The sequence below is a fragment of the Cupressus sempervirens genome, chromosome 3 (assembly GCF_028749045.1).
Source record: "Cupressus sempervirens isolate cs-2001-9-10 chromosome 3, ASM2874904v1, whole genome shotgun sequence".
NCBI lineage: Eukaryota > Viridiplantae > Streptophyta > Pinopsida > Cupressales > Cupressaceae > Cupressus > Cupressus sempervirens.
Window position 1 is genome coordinate 1108236015 of NC_143120.1, and position 15152 is coordinate 1108251166.

The 15152-nt window shown below is 32.2% G+C and overlaps 1 long non-coding RNA gene across 1 annotated transcript; it reads right to left on the reverse strand.

Annotated features, from left to right (window-relative positions):
* Positions 1 to 9748: 9748 nt before the first annotated feature.
* Positions 9749 to 11127, reverse strand: LOC149570664 (uncharacterized). The gene is made up of 2 exons (XR_016361815.1): positions 10891 to 11127; positions 9749 to 10788 (listed from the first exon to the last, which is right to left on the reverse strand). It is a non-coding gene; the product is annotated as an uncharacterized LOC149570664 (long non-coding RNA).
* Between the last annotated feature and the right edge of the window lie 4025 nt (positions 11128 to 15152).

Here is a 15152-nt window from a genome sequence, read left to right on the forward strand (position 1 = left end):
AAGTTAGTAGCAACCACGTAATCCAGTGATGATTGAGTGTCAAAACACAATGTTGGTCGAGGGACAACATTTTATAGTTTCTAAGGAAATTGTAATTTCTAGCTGACAAAGTTAATTTCTTGGAATATGTAAAGTGTGTTGAAGATAAGGATGGATGACCTAAACATTTAAATCAAGGGAAACTTTTTTTGTGCAAGGAATCAAGGAGAAGTTTGGAGAAGTTTCTAGAATAAATGAAATGGTGGAAGGATTCGATGAATCTTACCTAATCCTAAGATCTACAGTGGTGTTTAAGTGGCAAAAGATCAAAATTACCTATTTAAGGAGGTACACGGGTTAGAGAAAGGTTGGAGAAGTTGTTGATGTTATTGATTGGTGAACTTAAGAAGAAGGTTGAGAAGAGTTGAGAAGAGGTGAAGAGTAATTTCTCGGAAGGTTGCCAAGAAAATTAGAGACTGAGATGACAATGAAGGTTAGTCATTGGATAACATTTGAGTCAAATTGTGATCTGTGTTTGCAAAATGAGATGTGTTTTCCAGATCAAAAACTATTGTTACTTTCTAACCATTGTATCATTAGTGAAATTATTTAATCAAGGTTGACCTAAAAGTCATATGTAAATCCTTTAATCAAGGTGACATTCTAATGGAATGTTCTAAAGTCCTCAAAAAAGGCCACTCCTAAAAAGGTGATTAAATCATTTAACAATGTCACATTTAATAGTGTGTATTTTACCTTTAACAAGGTTGGCTCCTAACAAAGGTCTCTTCAAAAGAGTGAGAGATTGGTGGCATGTTACTAGTGGTTTTTCCCAAATTTGGTTTCCACATTAAATCCTAGTGTCAAACTTGTGTGGATGTTATTCGTGATGATTTATTGTTAATTTTTACATTCTACAAGTCTTCTATATTTAGGATAGTGGACTGTTAGTTTATGTTACTAAAATTTTAGTATAGAAGATGAGCTAATGAATGTTCATATCTAAACTAGTTTAACTATTTGTTTGTTCAATTAGTACATTTGGACCTTGGATAACTAATTCACCCACCCCCCTCCCTCATTTATTTTAAATACTTTAACAATTCCATCCCTTATCACCCCCAAAATGTAATAACAACAAGATTGAAATCATGGACCAATACACCATGCATTCCCTCTTCTCCAAGAAAAGAGACTCTACACTACAATGAGAGGCCCAACTAACCCCTTCACCCAAGGCTGCTACTTTCCTCCCAAGGGTGAGTGATGTCTTATACACCCAAGAACATGAAATCAAAAACACAAAAATAAGACAATGGAAAATCATTCAAACCCAATAAATACACCACATGAACAATGCAATTTATATAACAACAAAATGCATACAAAAACTACATATTCATTCCCTACTTCAACAAAAACAAAACTTCAAAATGAAAGAGTCTTCTTCCATGGAAACAACACCAATATTCCTCCAAGAAAATGGTAAGTGATGTTTGAGAAGAGTCCCTTTCCTTTTTCCTTATATTTTTCCAACTCTAGACCCTAGGTGTCTCTAAAATTAGAGAATGTGTGAACACTTGGTAACTCTTCCAAAGTCTCTAAAAAGGCCTCCAAAATCACTACCAAAACCCTAGATAAAAATGGTAGTGACAAAATTCTCCCTTTTCTTCCACTATTTTCCCCTTACTATAATTGTAAGCTCAACCAAGAGTGAGTGCAATGAAATATGATTATGACTTCATCATTTTTGCCACTTTTGAAAAGTGACTTATTTGGAAGGTCATAAAAGTGTTCTAAACCCTTTAATAGGTAAAAATAAACCCCTAACTCATAGTACTACTATATAGGTTGGTTATTTTCACTAAAATGACCTCCTAGGGTCACTTTTTAGCCCTCAAAAGTCTCTATGAATTTTTAATTCGAAATTCACTTGATGGGACCTCACAGAACATATATTAACAAGTGGGATTAACTTAAGTTCCTTGTTAGGTTTAGTCTTACGTTAGGTGTTTCTTGTCAAGCCCTAATTGACATATCACTTCCACTTAGAAATCATAGGTGTCAAATGACACCATTCAAATACATTACACATTATAAGTGACATATTTAATCACAAAATGAATTAAATCTAATAGCATACATTCCAATTACATTTATGAATAAAACACATCACAATGAGGGTTTAATTTCTTCAATAGATTAAACATTGGCTTTCATGAATTGCACATAGGTTTAGCCATGATTCATTGATTAATACCATGGTTACCTCCCTGCACACTAAAGTTGAGGATCAGTAGTCCAAGGAAAAATCACATATAAATACATGCATACAATCAACATTTCATAATTGAATTTAACATTTGACAAACCTAATTCAATTTCAATTAACCTTTTATTTTCTAAACAAATGATCATATAAGACACATACTCGACAACATCATGATATGCTCGACAACATCAATTCATAACCATAAAACATGACTAATCTAAAATTTTGAATATAAACATAATTTAATTTTTATCATAACAATGAACAACTTGAAGCATGTATATTTAATCATCAAACATATAAGATAGGTCTTAGTCCACAGCATAAGCAAAAATCATAATAATGCAATCATCACATGTCATCAAATAATATGAGTCATTGTCCAACCAATCAAAAGTGTATCAAAACTTTGAATCATAAGGTATCAAAATGTGAATATATTAATTGTTCTTTGATGGTCTCACATAGAATCTCAAATCTTCTTTTTTTTATTGTTTGTACAATGATCCATTAGGAACAGTTGACGAAGGAAATCCAAAATACATTATTCATCTATAATTATTATTATTTTGTCTTCAAATATTCATCCAATGTTATTGTGGTTTTAAAGAAGATAACGCAATCGTGAGAAAATAATTTAATAGGAAGGTCAAAGTAAAGTTTATAAATAGTTTATAGGCAGGAAATTTCTTGAGGACTCCCCTATTAAAGGTCAACTTGGTTGATATTGTGTATAAAGATAGTACTTTCTTTGCAAATGTCTTGGTTATTACCAAGGAGAAATTTACCAAAATGGCTTTACCATTTTCTATGCTTAAAGTTAAGGAAATGTTATTTTTATTATAAATCAACTTACATATGTAGCTTTACTTGACATAGTGTTGGACATGAAATAGACTTATAGCATGAGATAATAAATTAGAAAGCTAAATGGAAAGAAATTATTTCAAGATCACATTAACATTATGCTTATATTAGAAACCCATTGTGGGAGAGAACTTCCACTTGTGTAAGTATAGTTAAAACTCTACAATGGCTTGTTATATGGCAAGTGGGATTAAAAGTCTACCAGTGCAAAGATACAATGAAGTAAACTATGAATGCTTCTTGAAGGGCCCAAGCTCAATCTTTTGTTGTGAACTGATTTGGATTCCACATTCCAAAACTCTCATAATACTTATTACGGGAATTTTTTAAATGTATTTTTGTGCCACGGTTATAATAACTTTGATTCAAGTAGTATATTTTAAGCCCTTGAAAAAGACTTGTTTCAAAGGTTTTTTTCCAAGTTTTGGCAATTGATTGGGTCTCGCGTCAAATTTCTCTCATACCTCATTGTAGTCATAATCATAATAACAAAACATTTTGGGTGTAACTGGAACATAATTAACATGGAGCTTCTTTCTATGATAAAAATGTTAAAAAATACTTTCATATTTCTTATTATTCTATATTCTTTGAACTTTCAGATCACGCCAGCACTCTTTGTTAGAAGTTTGATGACCAATGCATGGTATAATTGTGTTAGGAAAATGATTTGATAGTTAATGATTTCTGTGTGCGTAGTAGTATAGTATTCTCCCACCATAAATCATTTTTTTTAAGTTTGACTAAAAAATTGTAGAAATGTTCTAAAATAATGTGCAAATGATTAGATGACAAGTGTTGATTTTACAAGTGGCATTTATCCAACTCAAAGTCACAATATTGGAATGAGAATCAACTATAAAGACATTTATACAAGAGATTGACTGAATTGTGGCAATATCTTGCGTAAATGTCTTTGAGTTGATTCTCACTCTAATGATGTGACTTTGAGTTGGATATATGCCATCGTCAAACTTTTGATGACACTTCAACAATTTTTGACGTGTGTTTCGATGAGGATGTCATATACCTAATGACATCCTCATTGGTAACTTCAAATACTTACCATAAAATACCAATGATAATTGATAGAGGTTCTGATGAGGATGTCATACCCTTGATGACATCCTCGTCAATATTCCATTGGTCAAGCTTCTCTCATGGATCTCACTTCCCCATTTTCTACCACTAGCAACTTGTGTCGATATTTTAATAACATCTCATTTTTAATAGCTAGCCTTGGCATTGGAATAATGACAGCTTCAATCCCCATCAATAATTTTGATTCTTGTTCAATAATGACACATTTTGTTGGTATTCCAATGGTCATCCATCAAATTGTGTGATGAACAACAGTCAAAAATTTCTCCCAAATATAGTATGACTCTTAGTTTCCTATATATGAGATTTTATAAGTAAATAACCTTCAATTTTATAATATATATTATAATGCTTAAATGGTATCTCAATTTATAATCATCTGTCTTATGAGGACACACTTTTTATCTTTATAATCCATTGTACATCATAAAATTTATTTGGAATATGAACAAATATTTTGTTGAAGTTGATAAAAGATCAACCCCACAGCTCCCAAGAATTATTTGCATGCAAACACCTGTCATAGAAAGAAAGGAGCAAAAGCTATGGAGGCTGGAATTCCCAAATCCATAGATGAGACATTCTTGATGAGCAAAATGAGAAATTGGTATTATCAAACATGAATGAATATTACAAAGAGATTAATTCTTATAAAGGAGATCAAAACGCTAAAAGATAAAACCTAGGTTACATGATAATAATTAATAATATAATTAACTATTATATGCCCAAAGTTTAGCTTAAATAAACTAGAGATGATAAGTGACTTAATAATTAAATCAATATGATTTAATTCATAAGAAAAAGAACTGTATTACTCAATATGTAAGAACAGAATGTATCCTTAGGTCAAACTTTTAGTTTCCTGAATATGATATATTATACGTAAATAGGTTTCAACCTTTAATTTTATAAGATTATAATGCTTAAATGGTATCTCAATTTTATAGTCATGTATCTTATGAAGATACATTGTTTATCATCATTTGTATCTTGGATTTATTTTGGTCGATTTTGAGTCATTCTAGATCATTTTAGATTTATTAAGTCATTTTGGATTATCTATCATCATGTCATGCATACTTTTTTTGTCATTTAGCGTAATTAATTAAATAAAATTAACAATTATTTAACCTAATGTTGACCTTAGAAATTAACTAATTTTCCTATGTCCCCTTAGACATAAATTTTTTTAATCTATTTATGCATTTTTAGTCTTTTAGTTTACATTTAAGTATTATTCAAATGGCTTTTTATTTTCTCATTTCATTTTTGGATTTTTTATTTTCTCTTTTTTTATTTTCATATTTTAATGTCTTTTAGATTTGTGGAGGGAAATTTTTTAATTGATTTGATTATTATTGTTTGTTAGCTCTCCATTTCCTTCTTGTTTTGTTATGTGGAGCCTAATCTGACTCAAAGGTTAATTTTTCCCTACTTCATTCAGTGTGATTTTCTCCCAAATTTGTCTATAGGGGTTTGGGGGAAGCATCCCCAAGATTGGGTCAAGGGACAATGCCCCTTGTGAGGTCCTAGGGCAACACCCCAGGCACACTCCCTATCATGATATAGGGTAGGGTTAAGGAGTGACGCCCCCACTGGGGGGAGGGTTGAAACAATTATTCTTAAACAATTTTCTTATCTTTCGTTAAATTGATAAACATTTTAAAGCATACTTAAAATTATATCGAATATGAACATGAAAGCACAAAACCATCAATGCAGAGAATGGCATAATTTGTGTGGAAACCAAAACTAGAAAAACTACACAAAAGCTTACTTCAAGTTTTCTTAGAGAATGTCATCATCAAATGAGCATCGATTAAGATGATTTGTATAAGGGCTTACTTAAAGTTTTCTCATTGTTATTTGGCTCACTCCTAGTTTGGCTAACTACCTAGAAATATGAAAGAGACATACTTTTGATACAAATTAGCTTAGTAATTATGTATATAGTCAAAATATAAGAAATGAGAATTGAATTTGGTTCTCCAACACTTTGCACTATAAATAATGATCTAAAAACCTAATATTGATTGCACCAAATCCCTTGTACATCAATACAAAAATATTTTTTGATGTTGGCATTCTTCAACTTTGGAGAAATTTAAAGGCACCATGTTAAAAATTTTGTTAAGACATAAAGTGCACCCCTAGAAATCAACATGAAAGAGCCTTACTTTAAGAACTAATATGTTTGTCTCTATGTAAGTATCATGAAGGATCACTTCAGAAACATGTTTAACTTCTATCATTGGTCCCAAGTATCCATTTGCAACCCCTGTAGTTAGTGTTGATATTTGTTTGATGCACCATGTTTAAGGGGTTTACACCAAACTACACTTTTCACATGTTCGGAATATCCAAGTAGCCTTTTTTAGAGGTTTGTGTTTCATGCCAAGTTAGTCATCATGATATAAAGGTCATTTCCCTACATTACAAGCATCAAAAAAGAGCTCCTATTTTTGTTTTGAGACCCTAATGAATTAATTTGACATGTATGTCAAGTCAAAAGTCAAAACAAATTGTTCAAATTTATTGGGTGTGTAATGACAAGGTTATTAGGTCAACTTTGTGTATTGATAATAGTTGATTAATTAGATATCAAGACAATCCAATTCCCACCTTGTAACACCTTTATGGGAATGAACTCACATGCACATTTTCATATCATTATGACTTCATTTGACAAGTTTCCTAGGTCAAATATGAATGCAATTTGTTTAGACTTTAGTATTTTTTAAGTCACATATGCTAGATAGTCATTTTCAAAGAGCTATGTCTTGTGACTCGATGATGTCCATGAGAAACCAATTATTCTTTTGTGTTCTGCATGTCTCAAAATCCCTATGTGCAAGGTTTCAAGCTCTTAGAATATCATTTGATATTTTTACCATCTCCATTTCATACACAATTTCTATGTTTTGACCTTACATGTTCTGGAGTACAGTTTTCAATTAGTCAAGTTTGACCATCAATTATCAGCACCAAAGAGGGTTCATACAATGTGTTTTGGCACATATTTTCTATACTCAAATGAGTTGATTTCCCAAGTTACAACCTCTAGGAGCGAGGGTTGATATTTTTAAAGGCATCATGTTGGCAAGGTTTCAAATTAACTTTGGTGTTCTTAGTTGTAGACAAAATGAAATGGATAACTTATGATATTAAAATATATTGCCTTATGCATCATCATGAAAAATTATTTTAACGAGTGATTTCAGGTATGTGAAATTTGTGACCCTACCAAGTAGGAGGGTCCCATGAGGTGTCTTAGTCAATTTTTAGAGGCATTCTAAGAGGCTCCATTGTCATCTTGAGACATTTATCAGAATGATCTAAATGCAAACTTCAAAAATATCTAGCTTCATGTTTTGATCCAAATGCATATGAGGAGGTTAATAAATTTTAGTGGCCAAATAGACTCAAAGCAAGAAAAAATAGGGTGGCCCACAAGGGTCCTAACTTAGTTCATACATTGAAATACCATTTCTTAAAAGATAGATTTTAAATGTTTTATTTTTTATTTAAATCATTTTGATTTAAATAAAATATATTTGAATATAGTGAATGTCACAAAATGCCTCTTTATGACCAAAAAACCAAAGAGTGCTCAGAATGGTCCAAAAGGGGCTTTAAGACCTGCTTATGTGGCACTAACACAATGTTGACATTAGAAGACATTGAGGTTAAATTTGACGGGCATATGGCCCTCGCTAGAAAGAGAAACAAAAAAAAAGGTTGGAAAAGTGGCAAGAAAATTCGGAGTTGTTAGAAACTAGGAAACTGTAAGAAATAAATAATGTTGAGCAAGGAACGAGAAACAATCCAAGTAAGTTAAGTGTGAAACAATGTTACCATAAGATAAGCAACTCCAAGAGCATACACCAAGATGGTTCAACAATGGAGACAAGGATTTATAAGGGGAAAGCAAAGAAAACCCCTTGTGAGTTATTATGAATGAAGGCAAATGCCTAAAGAAGAGAGAGAGTGTGTGTTGGAGCAAAGGTAGCTCAATACAATAACATCAAGTGCTTAGAGTGGTGTGTAGTTGTAGAAGAAAGAAGGAGGAGCATCTCTTATATAGAGATGAGAGAGGAGTTGCATTTGTAACTCCTATTTCTATGAATGCCACATTCATAATAGGTGTGTGCAAAGTGTCACAATCCTCTTAAGGAGGATAAACTAAATAAAGAAATAAACAAGAGTTGTCCTTACATGTGGAATAAAGGACAAACAATGACATGTCCTCCACATGTGTACAAGTGGACAAACTACATGTAGGGACCCTTGGAATATCCCAATTAAAATATATCCAAGGAAAGATTAACCTTTCTAACAGAAACTATTGGGGAAAAGGTTTGTGCTAGATACAAAATCAATTACCAAAAAACTAGAAAGGTGAAGGAAAATTTCTTTTGGATTGTTGAAAAAATTTTGTTCAATGAAGGTGATGTGGTTGATCAACTATTGACATGGCACTCAGTAGCGCAACGGGCCCAAAAGAGTTGTGTGACAAGTGGGGCCCAAAGGGGGCAGACAATTTCAAAGGCTTGTGTGCATTCCACAAAAACTCCCACTGTCATTGTGCTAGTAAACAGATTTGTCAATGTAAAATTATCTCTAAAACTAACCATGTTCACCTTGTGAACAATGACAACTATGCCAACAATTGGCGAGACTACAAATGGTCACAATCAACTTGCAATCTTCCTCTATGTTTGAGAGGGGTAGCTCCTGCCAACAATTGGAGAGACTACAATGGTCACCATCAACCTGCAATCTTCCTCTATGTTTGAGAGGGGTAGCTCCCTCATAAGATGGTTGTATTTGTGATTTTTGTGCACTTTTCACTTGAAAGCACGAAAGGATAGAAAACATAAAACTAACCAAAGTGAATAGTAGAAACCCCACTGATAGACCTACCCATATAGATTGGGACTCCATAGTGAATAATCAATTACAAGGAGATTTCCATAAGAGAAATGTAATGATGACAAAATATAAATACCAGACCTTGACATACGAAAAATATGTTATTTTGATATATTCATAACAAGATACGATGAAATGAATACGTTTTGTCAAATAGGAAGACTATCGGATTGCGTCATCACATAAGAGATCACTTAACATACAAGAAGTAAATGATTCAATAAATAATGAACGCATTCAAGACATATGACTAAATGAGTTCTTTATTGATTATTTGAAAATATACAAGTTCAAGAACACCAAGTGTATAATGCAAATCAAAGAGTCCCTTTACGAATTTCTCTAGCATATTTCCTTCATAAAGTCCCCCCTCTACTTTACAAATAGTCTTGTATTTAAAAGCATTTTCACATAACTAACTCCTCTCTGAGTTAATAACTAACTCCTTTTTACATATTTTGAGAGAGGTTAATTAATCTCAAAATTTTACAGTTAAAAGTCACATCCTTAACCTTTAACCAAAAGTGATAAAAGTCACTATTTACAAAGTTAACATATGACTTTAAGACTGTAGATTTTTAAAAATAAACTGAATATTTGAATATGTGAAATCATCTCTTATCCAAAAGTCATAACGAACAATTTATCCTTTAGCAACATTATCTCCAATTGTAGAAATAACCATTAATCTCTTGTGTCGACCTTTGATCTTCCTGAATGATCTAAATCTTTTTCAAATCTCATGCAATTCCATGATGCCTTATGACTCTTGGAGTGCCCATAGTATTTGGATCTTGAAGAAAAGAAAATTTCATTTCACAATTCATCACATTTGGCCATACTCTGTTTCTGACCATACTCTATTTCTGAGTTAATGCGATCACCATCGATATCTTGACATTTCTTACACACAAACTAGAGCTAATGCATAAGGCATCACTTCTTAATAATTACCTGTCCAACAGCTATCCACGCCCAATGATTGCATTTTTTTCAAAACCAATTTTAGATCTCTTTTCAACTTATTTGTTTAACCAATTGGGATTTTTTCTTGCAATGAGAAAGGCATGGACACTCTCTAAAGCATTATGTCAAATAACTGACATGATCCATCATAGTCCTCCATGAAATCTTGCGGCTAAGGTAAAGATTGGCGGCACAATACTAAAGCTTGTTCCAAACTTCTGCAGTCTCATCTACTTTCTCGATCATTGTGCACTATTCATACACTCAAATCTCCTCACAGCTCTACATTAGGCAATTGAATCCCAAGTATTCATGAATCCATGATGTGCCTGATTGGCGGAAGAACTCTTTCCCATCCATGCATTCTGTCAAACGGTTCATGTGCTTGTCTATAGTTCCATATTTCACATTTACATCTGCGAACATTATGTTAAACAATTAGCTTGTGATAATCCCCATTTGATATTGAATTGAATACTTTTGTTTGACCCTCTGTCATGGGGAAATTATTTCTGAAATCTATATTTGTACCCGGTGAAGTTAGGAGTATGGATAAAAGTGGAAATTAGCGGCAAGGTCTGGGGAACTTATCTTCACACATGTTATCATATTTACATGAAAGTTTCTGACGCTCCCGATTTGGTGTAGTATGTTGAATGCGCTTACACCTGTGAACAAGCAGGAGGGAGAGATCATGGTTGTGCAATCGGCTTTCACACTAGCTCATTGCTTTTACTCGCAAATTTTTATAATCTAATAAAAAAAATTACATTTTTGTGGGTACCATGCAATAATTATAACGCATGTTTGGCGGGTGCCATTTCTTTGCGATACTTTGTCAAGTATGTCTATGAGCTGATGATTCCACATTTTTCATGCATGTCAACCTAAGCCCTTTATCTCCCGATTTAATTTGCTTGAAAATTCCTTTGACTGTTTGGCATTTTCCCAAACATTTCGCATATATTTTTTATTCTTCACAATTCTATAGGAAACCAACAAGATAATTAATCTCTGCCATCATATAATCTCTTGTTTCTTTTGACACTGGTGACGCTGGACGGAGGAGGGGGAATTTGGCCTCAACAATCTTCAAATCCACTTCAAGATTATAATGACAACCGGATCTCAAGTGCAATTGCTTGAAAATATAAGTGATTTTCTTACTAATTTTGTAATTAGTGCATGGCCAAACGATTCTTACGATAATAGATAGTTTCTATTATCTCTATTCAGTATCTAATGGTTATCTATTGTAACCTTCTGTAATTATTAGAATGTTTCTAATATTTAGTTTTATGTTTCTATAATAGAATGTTTATATTCTTTACGATCGTTTCTTAAGGAAACATCGTTCAGTCTCTTGTATAGATTGATCTCTTGATCATTGTTAATATGAAGCAAGTATTTTACCAATTACGTCGTAATATGGTATCAAAGCCAACACTCCAAAAAAAAAAATTTGATAAATAATTATAATTTCTTTGTTGAAATTATCTGCATTTTATTTTTGAAATTATTTACATGCATATTGCTTTCAACTCTCTCTGTAATCTAACTAGGGTTTTTGTTCTAAGAGATCTAAATCTATTGACTTCAGGTTCGATTTTGTAACCATTTCTGTCCAGATCCACCATTTTTTCTGCATATTTGACCTCCATGACCATCGACTTACTTTTTTGCTCAAAACCCTAGTTTTTTACCTCAAAAAAAAAAATCCAATTACATATTCTTAGTGGGCTTTTTGAGATCTCAATTGGATTGTTGTTTGTTTTTTATAAGTGCCTTGATTTTCAAGTCAATCAACCCAGAAACCAACAACATATTCTTTTTGGGTTTTTCGAGCTCTCTTCTAGGTCACCTTTCAAATTTTTTAGATTTTCCATTTTTTGTCTCAAAGAACATGTCCTCACAGATTTTCACGCTTTTTCATTGAAAAACATGCTATGGTATCATTGACTAATATTCTGCTCAAGAGCAATTCAAAATTCAATAGTCAAAATTATGGCATATGGAAGCAGTGGATCATAGCAATTTTTTAATATCAAAATATTGATCAAATTGTTCTAGGTGTTACACAACGTCTGACTGTCTTTTGCACTGATCAGGATTCATGGGATCTAAATAATCTAGAGGTGGTAATGTTTTTCAAATTATCTATGGCTGATGATCAACTCGCTCAGATTCCATCCAGCAAGATAGCTGTCGAGATATGGGCACATCTCAAAGGTCTTCATGAGACTTCTGACAAAAGAAAAAAAAATTTCTTGAAGAACACTCTATTTTCTATTATCATAGATGAGCGAAGCTCGCTCCAAGCTCACCTCAATAGGATTCAGGAAATCCATGTTCAGTTGTTTGCCATTGGTTGGAAGATGGAGGAAGATGACATTGCAGGTATCACTCTTTGAAGTTTATCAAAGTCCTACAAGCATTTTATTGAGACTCTCAACATCACATCTTTTGTTGTTGATTTGAAGTTCACTGATCTTTGCACACTTCAACTTTAGCAAGATCAGTGGAAAAAATAGTTCGGTAGTGGTTCTAGCTCCACCTCCATAGATAAAGTCTTTGTTGCCAAATCTTTTCAAAAGGATAAAGGTCAATTTCAGCAATCTTCTCAGTATACATCCTTTGCTACAGATTCAAAAAACTCCCACAAGAAAAATATTCAATGCAACTACTGCCACAAGTTTAGGCACATGAAGGTTGAATATTGGAAGCACTTAGTTTCCCTATCCAAGCAATACGGTTCGTAGCCCACAACAAACTATGTTGAGCACCTTGAGCAAACAGAATATGTCTTTTACACTTTTTGATAGCTTCATGCTTTGGATAGATTAACCATTAAGAAAGGGTATTACGATAATAAATAGTTTCTATTATCTTTGTTTAGTATCTAATGATTATCTATTGTAATCTTTTGTAAATATAAAATGTTTCTAATATTTAGTTTTTTGTTTCTAGAATAGAATGTTTATATTCTTTATGATTGTTTCTTAAAGAAACGACATTCAGTCTCTTGTAAAAATTGATCTCTTGATCATTGTTAATATCAAACAAATATTTTCCAATTACTTCATAATAACAACATTGTGTCTCACATATTCTTTATGTGCAAAGTCATTCATGAGGCTGTCTACTTTGTTGAAACATTATTTCAAACATATCGGTTTCGCTAGATTCGGAAGTACTACTATCGTAGAAGTTGTAGCTACATGGAAAATCTTGGTCATGCATTTCATTTGGATGGATGCTCCAGCATGCTTTGGAAAACCTTCAACTCCTCACAACCATCTTCTATTCAAGATTATAGATAGAGATTTCATTTCTTTGCAGCAATTACTCTCCATTCATTTCTCTCCATTAATGAATGTTTATATATTTATTTTGCATTTTGACATGGATGTATTTGTGCATGATTCTCCATAAAATAACTAACTTTTAGTTAGACTTATTAACTTGCTTCCTCCATTTCAAAAATGAGGTTAAGATCATAAAATCATTAAAAATGCAATTACTTATAGACTTTTTTAAAGCTTGAAGTTTGACACATTTGTAACTTGTTTTAGCTCGGAAAGATGAAGTTTTTACAATCTAGTTGGATGAGGCCTTACAAAAATGTATAGGACAAGATAAATAGGCTTCATGGAAAACTTCACTTGACATTATGAAAATTTGAAAACTTTGGCAACCACAGGAACTAGGCAACACATTGTAAAAGTGCACTAAAAAATAAACCATTAGCATGTGGCATTGTTGGCCGAGGGAAGTTGGTAATGTAGACCAAGGAGGAGGTGAATGGACTAAGATGGCAGAGAATATGGTGGTGGGTCCACTTATGACGTGTCAACATCAGCGCTAACATCCTTATAAAATGGCTCGTAGGGCCTACATAAGTTAGGTCTTACAGAACCCAACAACAAATAAAATACCTCCCCTTTTCAAAACTTGCATACTTTTTTTAAAAGTGGATTTTTTGCTTCATATGTTATTTTTGAAAAATAAATATGTAAAAAAATTCTTTTAAAAATAAAAAAATAAAAATAGTTGCCTCAGAAAGCATACCCACGCCAAAAATGATTTGTTCCAACAATCAATTTTGTCCAAACTAGACATAGAACTAGGGGTTTGGGGGCACTATGAACCCAACGGTGATGTCCGTTTGGGCTTAAAGTGTACTAAAAAATAGGTGACCTCTTATTTGAATAAAAACTAAATAAAAAATTTTGATTTTTCAAACCCTATTTACACCAAACATTATTCAAAACCAAAACAAGCTTCAGCAGGTCAACACTCTGATACCATGTAGAAGTTGTCAATCCAACTTCATGAAGCCAAGATCACTTGCATGGAAAGATAACCTATCACCAAGAAGAATGGAATACCAAAGCAAGGTTTAGTCTCTAAAAATATGAAAAAACATATATTATTAGAGCAAACAAATTAATAAAAGATACAATGATCAATCCTAATAAAGGAGATCTAGTAACCTAAGATAGAGAGCTCTAAAAAGCAATAATTTAATAATTAATATAATTATTAAATATCACTAATACATAAAATGATATATTAAGATAAAAGTAAAGTAAAGTTAATGATTAAGTATGATTGACTTAATAATCAAGTTATTGTTTTATTCTAACATGTCATTTTATATAATATATATCATGTAGAATACTATACTATATATATATATATATATATATATATATATATATATATATATATATATATATATATATATATATATATATATATATATATATATATATAGTGTTATGTGTGATATAATATATATCACATGTGATCTATATTATATATATATAATACTATATATAGAATGTGTTCTTAATTCTGCCCTAGTTGAGCATTCATCTTCAACTAAGCACCATATTTGCTTTGAGAACACTCAAATTGTTCCAAGGAGGACAACGTTTTCAGAATGAAGCTTAGAGAGGCAAGTGAAATCAATAATTACTCATCCGATCTTAATAGAGATGATGGATGGGACTTAAATATCTCTTGGAAA